General features: G+C 35.1%; 1 long non-coding RNA gene across 1 annotated transcript in view; it reads left to right on the top strand.

Moving 5' to 3' along the window:
* The window catches only part of LOC128246963 (uncharacterized), a 39,772-nt gene extending 29,102 nt beyond the window's left edge, over positions 1-10,670 (top strand). Inside the window, exons 4-6 of the long non-coding RNA XR_008263410.1 lie at positions 125-235; positions 6,092-6,173; positions 10,545-10,670. This is a non-coding gene — a long non-coding RNA (uncharacterized LOC128246963). The remainder of the gene's footprint in view (positions 1-124; positions 236-6,091; positions 6,174-10,544) is intronic.
* The last annotated feature ends 4,734 nt before the right edge of the window (positions 10,671-15,404 follow it).

The following is a 15,404-nucleotide window of genomic DNA, read 5'->3' as shown; positions in this document are numbered from 1 at the left end:
CTTCAGTTCAGAAGTTCTATTAGCTACTTACATGAATATGTACACTACTTACATTATGATGAATAAGAACTTTCTCAAATTGATTATGAATGCAGTTTACCAGATTCAGACCTTCCTGTTGCAGATTCTGCCGATTGCGTAGTTCCAGAGCACGAGGCCAATTTTCCAGCCGTGTGGATTTGACATCTCCAGCCAAACTAAAGCCAGGATTAATATTAGACTCCTTAACAGCACGGTGAGCTTCTGCTGAATTTATTAGGCAGGCTAGTTAACACCGCCAGAAGTCCAGTGTTACAGCTTTCTTTTCATCAATTTTACAAAAAGTACCCAGAATTCCTCAAAGAAAATGCAACATTGAAAACTTTGGGGACCACTGATTCTAAATGTTGTTCCATGTATAGAAAGTCTTTTAAATGCTTTAAAATCAGACAATTAAAAAGGATTTTTATTGATTTTAAGAGGCCTTGTTGACTTTTCACTTCTTATTGGGGTGGGGTCAGGGCAGATTAGATGCAGGCCTTTTTCTATAGTACCCACGAGTCGAACTATACGACCAATTCCCAAAGCCGTATATATAATATTTTTCCCAGTCTTGTAAAAAACATTAATCAAAAGAAATGATTTTTTTTTTTTAGGAAAGCCATCTTTACCTCACTGTACTACTCATTCAATATTCCTATAAATTATGTGATGTTAAGTTTTTAGGATATTTAGATTAAATGATCGTTGATTTCCATCAAGTTCAGAGATAAGTATGAAATGTAATTTCGGCAGATTTCTCAATGCATATTTTTCCAAAATGTCTGGGGTCTGTTCCAAAAAGGGCAGAAAGCAATGGGGTGTTAGTGATAAGGAAGTTAAACTGTTGTATAAGGATTTTTTGCACATTTTTAGTCACCATTTTCTAGTAAATAATTGTATATCTGCATTACCCCTGACAAACGAAGTTTGAAGGCGGTATAATGGAGTCACCTTGTGGTCGTTCGGTCGGTCTGTTGCAATTTACCTTGCCTGGAGCATAACTTAAAAACTACTGGATGGAATTGGATTAAACTTCATACAATGGTAGAGCATAATGAGAGGAAGTGCAGTGTATAATTACCATAACTCTATTCTTGCTTATTACTGAGTTATTGCCCGGTTACTTTTTGTCCGGATTTACCTACAGTGATAGCTCTAGTTTTGATCTATGATATTCAAGTATGGAAATTCATGATTTCATTGACAATTCAATGTTTTGCTATCATTAAGCTCTGTCTCTAGTAACACTGTCTTTTAATTGCTGGCGCGGTACAATTTTTCTTAGCAAAAGGAAAAAAAGTGTATTTCTCTCTAAGATTCACATTTAAGAGTTAAGAATGTATTACAGTCAAAACTCGTTATGTCAAGTTTACTTGGATCTTGGGAAAAAGTCATTTTAACAAACATTCTACACAATGTCATCTGATTAATTTTACAAAAGTATATCCCCAATCCCAACACATTTTGAGCCTGATTTATGTTTTATGTTAATGCATCTGCAATTGAACTCTTTGACACAACCGGAAAATCAAGATATCAGAATTGTCCACATTTTGAGTTTGGACTGAAGTTTTTAAAGTTTAAAGAAGTTTAGGATTGCATTAAAGGTACTAGACACCAGAGTGGCACCAAAACAATTTTTTTTTGTAACGAATCTCGGGACAATTATTTAATAAAATGTTTTACTCTTTGATATAATAATTGTAAAAAAATACCAAAATTAAACAAAAATAATCCAGTCGTAGACCAGGATCGAATCGGTGTCGCAAAAAAATCAGTCCAATGTTGTATCCACTGTGTTAGGAAAGGTTTACATATGGAATATTTAGGCTATATACCAAACTTAGTACCATATTTCCCTGACTATAAGGCGATCTGCTTTTAAGACGATCCGCTAACTTTGCCCATGAAATCCAGCACTTTAAATTCTCCAAGTCTGTGATAATGTTCAAGGTTAACAGTCAATTATCAACTGAATTTGTTCATTTGCTTAGGAGTATTGATTTTTATTTTCCGATCGCATGGTATGTTTGAACCAGCCTAAATGCAATTTTGGGAGTTAAGTGGGCGGGCGCCCGGCGTTAACAATTCTGCATTAAAGTTTTCATTTTATGTAATAAAATCCAGAGTTTTTATCCAGTGGTAATCAAACTTGGTCAGACTATTTGTCGGCATGTTATTTTGAATATATATATGAAAATGGGTCATCCTGGGTCAAATTCTAGGTCACTAGGTCATATCTTAGGAAAATCATTCCTCGTCATAAATTCATTAATTTTTGTCAAATCTTTATGAAACTTGGTTAGAATATTTGTCTGCTCAATATCTTGAAAGATTTTAATATGGGTCATCCCTGGTCAAAATCTAGGTCACAAGGTCAAATCTTAGGACGAAGAATTCCATAGCCATAAAAATTTATTAATTTTTGTCAAATCTTGTCAGCACCACAGTGAAACTACAGGCGACCACTCTGGCAGATGATGGACCATAATTATTTATGTCTCAGATATGCCTCACAAAACAGATGTCATGGAAACCTTTTGGACTGACCACAAACCTGTCTGGATTACCTACTAAGTGTTTACCATTATCAGTTGTTTTCAAGTTTACTGCAAGTAAATCACATAGTAATTTTATTTACTATTAAACTATATTGCAGTAAAAATAAATGACTTAACAGGACACATTCAGGGGTTGACACTAACCATTTTTCTAAGGGATCCCAAAGGGACACGAACATTTGAAATCAGGTGTCCCTTCCATTTTTTACATTTGTGTAAACAGCATGTTATACATAGTTAGTAGCACAATGTCAGACATATGAAGCTCTGCATGGCAATGGCAAGAGGAAGACTTGGGTCTCCGAGTCGGTAGATTGGGTTCAAAAGCAGTAGAAATTGTCTAACTAAGTCCCTTTTGTTTTCAGTCAAAATCAAAGATGGATACAATGTAAACAAAAAAATGGTTGGTTCTATTTTTAGATTTTTTGGAAAATACGCATAAAATATGTCATGGTTCAGGGTCTTGTCATATGTTTCAGTGCTTTTGATTGAGAAGCAGTTGGAATATTACATCTGGCTTGTGAAAACTCAAGATTATATTAAGTAGAGCTGCTAATCAATCAATCAGACTGCCCAACAGGTGTAGTGCATACCCTGGTACTGGAAGAGCAGACAAATGAAAAATTGCTTATGTTAATTTTCGCGCCAAAATGTCGTAAAATTTTATACATAGATTGCATTAAACCCACTTTGGGAATTTTATTTCTATGATGTTTTGATCAAAGCACAAAACAAATAATGTTGAATAGTAGGATTCTGGTATTTATGCAGTAAATGTTACTGTAACAACTCAAAGGTCGCATCATTACGGCATCAAAGTCAGTAGTATTGGCATCTTTTTTTGGCGGTTCTGACACAGAAGCAAAATAAATCAACATAATTATTGTACCAATAATAAAAGTCTGTCACCTCTGATCTTGATAATGTAAACAAGAAAACGGAAGCGTTAACCCGCATGCGCACTGTGACATGACCTGTTTATTTATAGATTTATAACGTAACTAGAGTAAAAAAAAGTCAGCCATACTTTTGCTTTAGTGTGTGCAACGTATTAATAAGAATATCATTTTTACATGAACATTTAAGAAATTGATGGACTCAAATTTAGGTAATAAATAAATGAAACGCTATTTATTTATTGATATTTACAGGTTATAGAATGGCGATAACTGGGCGGGTGGGTGTTAACAATTCTGTGTTTGGTGTTTTGTCTTCACGCCAAATTTAGCTGGAAATTGGCATTATCTATGTTCCGTTGGGTGCTGGGGCATTTGGCGCGGGTTTTACCAGCAGATTGTCCCCGCAGGGCTGAGACTTTGCCCGGGCTTGGCTGGACCGAAGGTCAAAGTCCCTGCTATTCCCCGGGCCTTGGGGGGCCATGGTTACAAATGACTGGTGCATAATAAAGTCGAGTTCTTATCCAATGGTAATCAAACTTGTTGAGACTATAATTTTGTCGGCATGTTGTCTTGAATATATATGAATATGGGTGATCTTGGGTCAAAAACTAGGTCATTAGGTCAAGTATTAGAAGAAATATTTCAAGGTACAGTAGAAACACTAAACCGGAACTCTACAAAACCATAATCCTCGGGATACCAGACTTTTTTCAGAGTCCTGGTTTCCCCATCCATTTTCAATGTAAAAAAAATCCCAACAAAACCGGAATTCAGGATATGATAAAAAAAAATCAAGAAAATTTGTTATTTGTCAATGTAATTTTACCTTACAAAACCAGACATATATTTGTTTCAACATGTCAAAATGATTTTGTGTATTAGGAATTCGCAAAACATGTGTCACTTTGTTTTGTCAGCCAGTGCGTCGTTAAATATTGCACCTGTGATGTTGTGTTAACTTGATTATCGATAAGATGATTGCGCTGTGGATTGATGCGGCACGATCATCAAACTTGTGAAAAGAAAATTGATTGGAACATTAATTTGTTTGTTGCAGAAAATAAAGGACTAGAAACGGTTATAAAGTGATCATTTTGGAGGGTTGGTTTATCTCAAGACTTCTATGATTGAATCAAATTAGACGGTGCTTTAATTAAACTATCAAACATACTTAACAAGCATTAAATTACAGATAATAGGATAATTTGTTTGTTTCTTTTTTACTCAAATCAAGAACTTTGATTGGTGATGAAGTGGTCATTTTCGCAAGTTGTTTTATTTTAAGAAAAAAAAGATAAATGCACAATGTTTAATTATGTTTATCACTTTTGCATGTGCTTTAGTCATGTCTCAACCTTTGTCCTAAGGGTTCACTCAGTTAATATTTTGAGTAAACTTTCTCCCTACATCAAATCCTCACTATACCGGAATCCTCACTAAACCGGAAATTTTGCCCAGTCCGACCTTGTCCGGTTAAGTGACTTTCTACTGTAATTAATTCAAATTTTTATCAAATCTTGATGAAACATGTTCAAAATGCTTGTCTGCATTATATCTTGCATATTTTTTATTATGGGTCAACGCGGTCAAAATCTAGATCACTAGGTCAAATCTTAGGAAAATTATTTCCACATCATAAATTCAACATTTTTTTTCCATATCTTGATGAAACTTGGCCAGAATATTTGTCTGCATAATATCTTGCTTTTTTATATCATTCATTCATCCTGGGTCAAATTCTAGGTCAAAGGAAAAAGAATTCCATGGTCATGAAAATTCTTTATGAAACTTGGTCAGAATATTTATCTACATGTTGTCTTAAACACTTGTGAATATGGGTCACCTCAGATCAAAAACGAGCTCACTAGGTGAAATCTTAGGCAACATTTTCCCGACTCATAAAAGAAATGAAATCTTAGATGAATAAATGTGTCATCTTTAGGGTCAAAAACTATGTCTGTGGGAGAGATCTTATTGGAAAAGCTGATGACTATTTATAAAATGTTCATTTTTCCGACAGCCTTTGAACATATGAGCGATTTCCACAATGCAACACATATTCAGTGTCTTAGTAAACAGACTTCTTCATACTTGTAATACACATAAATATATTTCATAACAGACTGGAGAAAATTGAAAATCGGGTCGTTCAAAAAACATAGGTTCCCTCGAGGTTTAGGCTCAGTCCCCGGCGACCTCTATCGATTGCAGTTTTTCAGTAGTCTGTTTTGGGTCTTGACAGTGTTGGTTATTTGAGATATTTCAATAATTGTTGCATTTAAATGAGACAGATCCTCAGGTTATTCATGGCCATAACCACAGCCACAAAGGGACATTTTCTGTTTTTTAGAAAGACAGCTTCAAAGTTTTTAATTTGAACGCTCAATATAGGAAATTGGGCATTTCTCATTTTTTTGAAAAAGCTACTTATGGCAAGTTGGAATTTGGCTGACAAGCCATCCTCACACTTTGAATGAATGTTTTGCCTCAAACAAATACTCTTTGACATGCAGATTCATGTATTCAAAAGAAGAAAAAAAATGAATGTTTAAATGATTTTAGTCTATAGGATACACCTGTTAAGATATTTAATTTTATATTTTTTTACAGTTTGGGATGGCAAAAGATACAAATATGTGAGCAGAGATGAAAGGGAAAACCTTAAACCAAGGGGACCAATGGCAGGCAAAAGGTGGGTGTTATCTAGTAATATGGAAAAACCCTTCCTTATAAAGGTTACTTTGATGAGATGTTATTGTAAAAATTTGTAAGAGATTACAGAGTGTGTAGCTGCAGTGTCAAAGGATTATACTGAATAAACTTCAACAATACACAGCTACAGGTGGATTTCGGTTAATGTTTTTAGGTCACCTGAGCACAAAGTGTAGCTCTAGGCCAAGTTTGAATCATGTGCAGTCAAAAACTAGTTCACCAGGTCAATTTTAAGGAAAAGCTTGTTAACAATCTAAAGGTCACATTTATAAATGTTTCTTCATGAAAGTTGGTCAGAATGTTTATATTATTAATATCGAAGTTAAGTCTAAATCTGGGTCACATGGGGATAAAAACTAGGCCATTAGGTCAAATCATAAGAAGAGCTTGTTAACACTCTAGAGGTCACATTTATGACTGATTGTTCGTGAAACTTTGTCAGAACATTTATATTGATTAACTCTAGGCCAAGTTCAAATCTGGGCCATTTGCAGTCAAAAACTAGGTCACCAGGTCAAATTTAAGGAAAAGCTTGTTAACACTCTAGAGTTCACATTTATAACTGTATCTTCATGAAAGTTGGTTAGAATGTTTATATTAATAACCTAAGTCAGTTTTAATCTGGGTCATGTGTGATCAAAAACTAGGTCATAAGTTCAAATCATAGGAAAAGCATGTTAACACTCTAGAGGCCACATTTATGACCATACGATCATGGAACTTGATCAGAATGTTATACTTTATGATTTTTAGGTAGAGTTTGAAACTGGGTAATCAGAGGTCAAAAACCAGGCCACTAGGTCAAATCATAGAAAAACTTGAATTGGATCAGGTGAAGGCCCTCTTGTCTAAATGAATTTAATAAAATATTTGTAAATATCAAAATTAAAGCTGGGTCTGCTACTGGCACAGCCCTCAACAAGCCATACAACTCAAATTTTTAATAGTAAGAATCGCTTTCTAAATTAAATTCAGTAATTCCGTAATACTATAATCAAAATCTGTCAACACAAGGCAATAAATCAAGGTCTAAAATGCATGTACAATTACGACAGCATTCTTGTTTATTTATCGAGATCAACAGAACACGTGTTTCAACAGCTGTCAAACTGGGTCATATCACATTTGATATTATTATCTGTGTATTCAGAAGGAAATTCATTTTTGGAAACAGAAGTGACAAATGACATGTGTTTATTCAAGCCAGACTCTAGTTAACTACATGGTAAATCAGCCATTTTGACACATTTCTGAACCATGAAATGTGACGTCATTCGTGCCTGATCTATAGGATATATTTATATGATATTTATTCATACATGCCATATTTTCTTGGGTCGATTCCGGGACACTCGTCGTAATGTTAACGCACACTAGGGGGGTCCGGGGGCATGCCCCCCCCCCCCCCCTGATTTTTTTAAATGGGGACGTCTGTGGTGCATTCTAGAGCATATCTGAGGCTATTTTAGTCGTTTTTAACGTCGGGGAAAATGTACCTATTTTGACTGCCAAGACCTATTTTTTACTTGACATGGTTTGTTTTTTTCTGCATTTTCTTGAAAAAATAAAACCAGATATATTCCCAGGCTTTAAATGAAGTGCTAACCAGGAGGATATGCAGTCTACTTTCGGTTTCATAAAACAGGAAATAAACAACTTACAGGCACCTGTTTTCCTGCGCTTTTGAGAACATGCGTTACAAAATGTTTATTTTTTCATCACATTTAAAACGTTTGCAATTTATGACACACAATATTTTTTAGACGATCAAGAAGATTTTCCAGTCGATGAGCTTTTTTCTGTTTGGAGATGCATATAATTTTGATAGAGACGGGTCAACAACCGGCTGTAGAAAGCGATCACGTGACCTGCCATGGTCACGTGATTAAAGCACTCTATATAACCACCTGTACACCATATCTTCAGTTTTATTTGGGCGTAAAAATACACAACGACAGTTCAAAAAAAAGTTCAAAACACTACAATTCCTTATGAACGTGTAAGTTGTTTAAAGTATAATGACATATCAACTTTGAAATTTGAATGGAATATGGGATGTTTTCCGTGTTTTAATTTTGTTTTTTTACCCATTTTGTCACTTTCTTTGAACTTACCTTCATGCTCGTTTGTCGGTAAAATGTGTGAAAAATATCAATTCATCAATTAAAAGCTATCATTCATAAGACCAAACAAATTCATACGAAAACAATAAATTTGTATACAAGAACCCTCCCCGACTCGTAAAGCACAACAATAGGCCAATAGATCAATTATCGGGTGATTGACGATGACCTCGACGACGCACATACCAATTAACGGATTAGTGTCAAAAAGTCCTGTGTTTTACGACCAGTGTCCCAGACAGGCAAAATAGCTGACTTACATTGGTAAAATTAAGATAATCGATTCCGAGATTTTTTTTCATTTTTTTTATGACTTTCCGGGACAAATATGCACTCTCTGTGACAGAGATACGATTTCCGGGACAATCCCGGACGTCCGGGACGTTATCACATGTATGATTTATTATTGGTAGTTTTAAATAGCCAGTGACATATTTGGGGATTTTCCATAAAAAAAACGAGGCAAGCACGTGTCAAACATGCGCTGTCATCTTTGAAGGCGTGTTTTACCCCTGTCTATTTCAGTCGCGATTTTCTGAAAAGTTTGAATAGTAACATCATCTTTTTTCATGAGTAATATAATTATCGATGTTTATACTAAACAAAATGCATTTGTTGCGAAAAAATAAGTAACCGATATGTTAATAAATGACCGTATATAAGCATGGCGCATTTTGGCGCAATCATGCGGGAATCGATAGAGGAGCATTTTGGAGCAATCATGCGGTAATTGATAAAGGCGCAATTTGGAGCAATCATGCGGGAATAGATAAAGGGGCAATTTGGCGCAATCATGCGGGAATCGATAGAGGGGCATTTTGGAGCAATCATGCGGTAATTGATAAAGGCGCAATTTTGAGCAATCATGGGGGAATAGATAAAGGGGCAATTTGGAGCAATCATGCGGGAATTAAGATAAAGGGCCAATTTGGCGCAATCACGCGGGAATCGATTGAGGAGCATTTTTGGAGCAATGATGTGATAACTGATAAAGGAGCAATTTGGAGCAATCATGCGGGAATAGATAAAGGGGCAATTTGGCGCAATCACGCGGAAAAGGGTTAAAATAAAAGTGTTTTAGTTATTTTATGGAACAATGATGCACTTTTAAAAACTTCATTGAAAACTGTTCATAAAATCTTTACACTAAAAAACGAGCGAATAATAAACTAACAAAAAAGAATAGCAGAGAACTTTCTCAACAAACCGGATCTAGAAAATTGACAGTTATAATTTTGCATGAGGGGCGCCCCACGTGTAGCGGCGTAAAAAACACCCTTTTCAAAAAAAGTGGAAATTTAGAAAATATATTAAAATTCTATAAAACTCGGAAAATAAGCATAAAAGAAACAGAAAATTTGTTTATTGCAGTGAAAGATTGTATTTTATTCCTCTCGTGATCATAATAGAATAATAACTGAAATAAACAAATATCCTCTCTATCTTGCACAAAATTTAACCATATATTGATAAAAAATCAAAAGAAAGCAATTCAACCGCACAATATTAAAACTTGCAACATTTAATAAATTAAATATGACTAAAGTTATATACGTACATTGATTATGCCCCCTTTCATAGAAGAGGAGTACTTTGCACTGGTTGGTCAGTGGGTTGGTCAGTTGGTAGACCAAACCTTGTCCAAGTGATAACTTAAGAAATGCTGGACTTATGGTCATCAAACTTAACATGAAGGTTGGACCTGATTAGTAGATGACTCTTATTTATTTTAGGGGTCACCAGGTCAAAGGTCAAGGTCATGGTGACCTTTAATGGTATAATGTCAAAGCTTGTCTCAGTGATAACTAAACAATGCCTAGACCTATGGTCCTCTAACTTAATATGGAGGCTTGGACTGACCAGTAAATGACCCCTTATGATTTATGGGTAATGCCCAATGGCCCTAAAATTTGCCTTGGAGGTTGGGCCTGACTAGTAAATTACACCTATTGATATAAGGGGGCGTTAGGTCAAAGGTCAAGGTTGTAGTAACCTTGAATGATAAAAAGTAGTCCGAGTGATATCTTCTTATCCCCTGGCGTATCGAAGGTTTCAGGAGGGGGATATAGTTTTTGGCGTTGCCCGTCATTCCGTCTGCTTGCAAAAGTGGGTAAACAATGGTCATTAAGTTTTGTGAATGGATAGAAATTATGATCTCAGATTTTTACTAGTACTCTATGCTTGTTTTAGACAAACCTAAACTTAAATATGACTATAAATACCTACAGGTGGCCCTTAACATGAGTGTCAACCTGAAGATACCAGTCCATGTAACCAAGCTGACCAAGGCTTCAGTGACATGGAGTAAGAATGAGAAACCAGTCCTCTCCCACTGCAACCTGACTGTTAATGTAAGTGACCAGACAATAACCTTTACCCTGAGGAAGGTCACATGGTAAGACAATGCGGTGTACACAATACTTGCACAGAATGAAGCATGACCGGTCTCAGCTGAATATGATGTGAAAGTCATTGGTAGGATGTCTTGTCAAGTGTGAACATTTTAAAAATCAAACTTCACACAAAAACAAAGCACAAAGAGAGGAAGTGCAGTGTGCAAGAATCATAACTCTTTTTTAGTTTATTACAGAGTTATTGCCCTTTATTACTTTTTCTTATCCAGAGCAAGACTTAAAAACTAATAGATTGAATCTAATAGAACTTCATGCAATGGTTACAGGTAAACACAATGAGAGAAAATGCAGTGAACAAGAACCAGAACTCTATTTCATCTAATCATACCATGTCAATATTTTTGTTTATTGTGGGAGATCATGTAACATTTAAAACATAAGCTATGTAATAATGTTACATGACATCCCACACCCTTCCCTAAATTTGCCACGAATTGGACGTGGAAAATGGGTGGCAGTTGGTGGAGTATTGGAACGGGTGGCACTTGGTGTAAAACGATGAAAAACAGAATAAAATGGGACTTTGATCTAATTTTTCACCATTTTCCACCAAATGCCACCCCAACGTGGCACTTGGTGGAGTATTGGAACATTTTCCACCAAATGCCACGTGACAAATTTTTTCACCAAATGCCACCCCAACGTGGCACTTGGTGGAGTATTGGAACGTTTTCCACCAAAGGCCACGTGGCAAATCTTTTCACCAAATGCCACCCCAACGTGGCAGTTGGTGGAGTATTGGAACGTTTTCCACCAAATGCCACGTGGCAGTTGGTGGCAAATTTTTCACCAAATGCCACCCCAAGGTGGCAGTTGGTGGAGTATTGGAACAATTTTCCATCAAATGCCACGTTCAGTTTCTTTGATCTTTTTTCACCAAATGCCATGCCAATGTGGCAGTTGGTGGAAATTACGTGGCACTTGGGGGAAATAAAATCATGGGATTTATGAAGTATGCATACAACAACCTAAGAACAACAAAAAACATTTCTTTGCAGTCATTTAGTTTCATATGTACACAAAATTACAAAGGATCACAGTTGATGGTGAAGAGCTGTCTGCATTTCTACATTTGGAGAAATCCTGAAAACAGTTTTAGTATTATTTATTTTGGAGGTTTCATTTTAGCTATCATTATTCAAAATATATTTTAAATTTGATGCATAAATAAAATGACAACATTAAAAACATACTCTTAAATAAGTTTCTTCAGCTTTGGGCCTATAGCCAGATTAATACCAAGTATAACAACAAAATGATATACCATAACTAATTATAGATTTCAGCCTCATACATTGAATCATTGCAAATATGTTTTACATGAGCACTTGTCTGTTGTATTAGCAATGACAATACAGGTAAAAAGTTAATTTAACTACCAGTTTTGGTATTTTGAATATTGAAATGTCAATAACCTGTTTCTTTTCTTTAGTGATGCAGTCATTCGGTTGTTGTTTTCTGCAAGTTTGGCTATACTTCTTCTGCTATAGAAGTCCCCTATTCATATTTCTTTCTGAAAAAAGCGATCATTTTAATAAATCTGTTCTATATAACAGGGTTTGCCTCACAGAAGAATGTTATTTGTTCTACAATTTGTTCTACAAATGTCTTTGGAAACATGTGTACACCAAGATTCACTTTAATATCTTTATTTTTTCAAAATCATGCAGCCAACAACATGAATTACACCAAGGCTTTGTCAATACCATTAACGATTTTTCTTAAAAACACACACACCCTTTAGATCATATACATCTTCTTCATCTTTTCTTGACTGGCATTTAATATTGTTTATCTCACCCTTCATAGCACTTAGCACTTTTAAATAAGTATAAGCTAATAAAATATGATAAAACTATGAGGTCAGTCTTCATTTAAGTTATTGTAATATTCAAATATTTACCAAAAAGGTCTTAGAATCTTTTCCAAGTACATTGTCATCCTTATGGGGGGGGGGGGGTTGTCTGGAAAAAATGTGTATAACATTTCTTTATACATGTTCAACTTCATTGTACAAATTGAATGATAATTTTTAAACTTAGTACATTGCTTGACTGAGTATTTGTCAATTATTTTGGAATAAAGTGAAACATACTTGACAGTATATGCATAAAGCTTATCTCTTAGTCAAACTTTAAACAAAGACAAAGAGCCTAATATGTGTAAAAATAAAATAAAATGACAAGTCATGATCTTTTTTGGATGTTAAAATGATAAAAAAAAACAGTTACCTTATAATCAATCCATTTTATTAAACAAAACTGCACAATTTTTTTTCTCACTATTCAAAGTTCCACAAAATTAATACTAGTAACTGTCAGAAGATTCAAATATTTTGAGGAGATTTTCCAGCAGAGAGGTCATTCCGAGTTTAAATCAAACATTAATGGGATCCCTGTACCTTTGGGGAAATAGCAACAGAGCACATGTACACAGAAAACTTAGTTTAACTCATCATTATCATGATCATGATAATCATCATCACATTGTTGTTGTCGTCGTCATCATCATCATCATCATCATCATCACCACCACCACCACCACCACCACCACCACAACCACCATCATCATCATCATCAATAACAACATGTTGTTGTTGTTGTCACCACCACCACAATCATCATGATCACTATCACCACCACCACAATCATCATAATCACCAATACCACCACAATCATATTCACCAACACCACAATGAACTACCAACAACAACACAATTGTCAAAATCAACCACCACCACCACAATCATCATAATCACCACCACCACAATCATCATAATTACCACCACCACCACCACCACCATCATAATCATCATCAATAGAACCACCAACATCATAATCATCATCAATAGAACCACCAACATCATAATCATCATCAATAGAACCACCAACATCATAATCATCATCAGTATAACCTGAGCAACATTACCAGTTAGTTTTAAATAGTAGCATATGTAATGATGCTAAAACAGCAGCATGAACAGCAACTGTCGTAAATTCTACTATTATTCCATCATGATAAGTAATGGTTCCATTTTACAGAACTCTTGAGATTTTCTAAGTCTTTTTTCACCAAATGCCACCCAAAAAATTAACTAAGTTCATTTTTTCACCAACTGCCATATGAAAAATTAACTAAGTCCAACTTTTTCACCAAGTGCCACATGAAAAAAAAACTGAGTTCAATTTTACACCAACTGCCACCTCCAGTTGGGTGGAAATTTCATGGCAGTTGGTGGAATTCTTGATATTCCACCAAGTGCCACCCATTTTCCACCAAGTGCCACCCATTTGCCATGGATTTGGGTGGCATTTGGTGGAAGTTGGTGGCAAATTTAGGGAAGGGCGAATGCCCTTTGTTTATCTTTCTTGTCGGGAGTATAACTTAAAAACTACTTGATGGAATTTAATTTTAACTTCATACAATGGTAAAGCAAGATGATATGAAGTGCAGTGTGCAAGAACCATAACTCTTTTTCAGCTAATCTCAAAGTTACTGCCTTTTCTTACTTTTTCCTTGTCCGGAGAAAAACTTGAAAACTTGGATGGACTTTCATTTAACTTCATACAGTGGTAAAGCACAATGAGAGGAATTCCACTGTACAAGAAGAGCCATCACTCAATTTCAGCTAATGACAGAGTTATTGCCCTTTGTTACTTTTTTTGTCAACAGCATAGCTTCTAACTGCAGTGTAACTTCTGAATTACTGAATGGATTTTATTTATACAACACAATTTGGTCAAACTTGATGAGTGCAAATGCAGTGCACAATAACTGAGTTATAGCATCTTTTCCAAATCAAAGCGCTGAAAGCGCTGCAAGACTGTCGGTGACGTAACTGAAGCAAGCAAACACTACCGCAAAGTTCTTTCAAATGAAACGTGATCAAATGATTTCATACGAATGATGAACACTCTTTAAGGTAGATGAAGAAGGATAAATGTGATTATAATAAGCACAAATATATTGGCCCTACTTAATCATGTATCCAATGGCCTACAAGATTCTTAATTCAAATTTCCTAATTTTGAACCGCTTTAAATTAGTTAAATGCATATTCATTATGTTAAAATTCCTTAAATTTATGACGTCGCTTATAACAGTTTCAGCAAGCAATTACATTCCTTCATTACATTAGGGTCTGTTGAAGCCAATGTCTTTAAAATGCAAATACAATACAAACTATACCCAAGATTCAAGGGACATAATAAAAATATAACTTTAAAATGATGCTCTTTCAAGCCTAAAAATGCCTCCCAGAACTTCTATCAACAGAGTCCACATATCTACAAAATTTGTGCTCGAGTTACTTTCTTTGATATAAAAGTGAAAACAAATCTGCATGGTGCTGTGGCATCATACCATGAAAAAAACTAATATCTTTAAAATTTGTTTTCTAGTTTGTTTTTATTATAAAAGTGTTAATAAATCTGCATGGTGCTGAAGAAAAAAACTAATGTCTTAAATTTCAAACCTGCAGCATTATTTAGCGCCATGTTGTCAAGAATATCTGGACAATTGAATGAAATATGCATGGACCAAAATGACAGCTGGTTTTTCATTGACAAAAGATGCCTTTGAGGCAGTTTTAAGATTATACTATTCAAAGTATGAGGGTAGTTGGTACAGTTTTCACTCATATTCAGATGATGGCTGATATTTGCTGATAAACAT

Source organism: Mya arenaria, chromosome 9 (genome assembly GCF_026914265.1).
Source record: "Mya arenaria isolate MELC-2E11 chromosome 9, ASM2691426v1".
In the NCBI taxonomy this organism is placed as follows: Eukaryota; Metazoa; Mollusca; class Bivalvia; order Myida; family Myidae; genus Mya; species Mya arenaria.
The sequence above is the reverse complement of the archived record's forward strand: the minus strand, read 5'-3'. Positions and strand labels throughout refer to the sequence as shown.